Source organism: Vigna unguiculata, chromosome 5 (assembly GCF_004118075.2).
Source record: "Vigna unguiculata cultivar IT97K-499-35 chromosome 5, ASM411807v1, whole genome shotgun sequence".
Lineage (NCBI taxonomy): Eukaryota > Viridiplantae > Streptophyta > Magnoliopsida > Fabales > Fabaceae > Vigna > Vigna unguiculata.
In genome coordinates this window covers 5,815,496-5,817,583 of record NC_040283.1, presented here as the reverse complement: position 1 = coordinate 5,817,583, position 2,088 = coordinate 5,815,496, and the positions used below count along the sequence as shown (strand labels likewise).

The window sequence follows — 2,088 nt, the reverse complement described above, 5'->3', positions numbered from 1 at the left end:
TCACCATGCGTCACCTGGCAGGTTCACCTTTGCTGTCAGGCGATTCATAGTAGAACCCAGAAAACTGGGCAGAGAAGATGCGTCGCCTGGCGATGAGGGATGGGCCGCCAGGCGGTTTTTGGGCAGAATCCCAAAAACGACGAAAAACAACATCACAGAGGTTGGGATTTCATGCAATGGTACATGGCAAAGCATAATTATTCAAAAACGAATAAAAGTATGAGAGACAACTCCCCTTACTTGGATAATTCTTGCTCACTTGAAAGAAGTAGAACTTCCCTTGTGCCACCAGTAGTCCAGCCTTGGTCTTCTCTCAATGCACTTGATGCTTTGATCAATTCCACTCAAAACAACACCTTCAGACTCCCTTTTTCACTGTCAATCTCGTTTGTCCTCTGCCCTTTCACGTTTTTGTCTCTTTCCTCTCCAAAACTACCCTAATTAGACCATTAACTAAGCCTTAATGCTTGTTAATGCTAGGGAAAAGGAAAATAGCTTTCAATTAAGTGTTAATGATCATTCAAAGACCATCATTGGCTGCCTTCCCAGCACCCTAGGTTGTCCTTCTTGCAGCTAGGGTTTTCTCTACCCTTTCATATTCATGTCAAAATAAAATTTGGCAAAAAAAAAGTTTAATTCGTTCTTAGCAAGATTTGAACCCACAACCATTCAATCACAAAGCAAGTGCACAACTAATTCAACCAATTCATGTTTTGTGATAATTCCTATAATTTTAGGATTACATTATCACTAATCACGCTCAAACATAACCTTAAAATAATACACCTATTAAAATAACATACAATTGACACACATAAGACTTAAACCCAAGTCCTATTTAACTTTTTCTCAGGTCTTACATGAAACCATATCTCTAATATTCACTAATTCACCATTGTTTATTCTCTATGTCCATTGTTTTTCAGAAACAAACTCATTCCATAGGAGTACTAAACCTTGAGCTTGAGACGAAAAATTGGAATATTATTGCAAATTGTAAAAATTAAAATTAGTAAGATTGTCTGAGCCCAGGTTCGAACTGGGGACCTCTAGTGTGTGAGACTAACGTGATAACCAACTACACCACCCAGACCTCAATGCTTTACTCTTTTCAATTGCATAATTTGAACACCTAGTTAAAGAATGAAACCGATATACAACATAAAATAAAATATTATTATTGAACCAAGCACAAATAGATATAAATACTTTTGGTGATGTCCTATAATAAAATATATGAATTCGCCATTGGTAATTCTAGTAACGTGGATTTTAATTAGATTTAATTACATATTTTATTATTTTATTATTTTGTAAATTTTATCTTTCAAATTTATTTAATGGGAGATAAAGGAATATAAATTAGCTTTGGCACTAATTTGCCAATTCACTTTTGAAACTACTTGTTTAGGCATTGTAATCAACATTGTGTTGATGATATTATAATTTTTTTTTTCAAATGAATTTTATAAAATAATATTTATGTATACAAGATATTGTGGGAGATAACAAATACAAGACATTGGGACAATAACACTTTATTTCTCTTACACATTTCAATTTGGAACAATTTAATACATTAAGAGACAAAAGAGATGTAGATGGTTTGATTTTGTCTGATGTCTACAAATAAAGGCTTCTCTTTTTTTAAAAAAATAAATAGAAAAAGCAAGCACAAAAAACACACTTAAAAAATTCAAACATCTGCCTAATGCTTTTGTTGATAGTTGGTTTTCTCTCACAAAAGGTGGTTGCTTTTGCCTTTATGCCGGACAATCAACTCAATATTTCGTGTTCTTCCTCTCATATTTGCATATTTGTGTTCCAATCTCTACTTCTTTAAAAAAAATTTCAATTTTTACCATTCTCTCACATTTCTTTGTTTGTGTTCCAATCTCTCTCTCTATATATACATTTGAAGACATCTTCTACTTAGCAGTTAAATGTCTTGCATTCACTAAAGTTCACTAATTCACCATTGTTTGTTCCTTATGTCTATTGTTTTGCAGAAACACCCTCATCCTTTGTGATGTTAGTCAATCCACGAGAGCATTCCATCACGAACAAAGAATATTTGATGTACATGAA

The 2,088-nt window shown here is 33.4% G+C and overlaps 1 non-coding gene across 1 annotated transcript; it reads right to left on the bottom strand.

Annotated features, from left to right (window-relative positions):
* Positions 1-1,019: 1,019 nt before the first annotated feature.
* TRNAV-CAC lies at positions 1,020-1,093 on the bottom strand. Its single transcript has one exon. It is a non-coding gene; the product is annotated as a tRNA-Val (tRNA).
* Between the last annotated feature and the right edge of the window lie 995 nt (positions 1,094-2,088).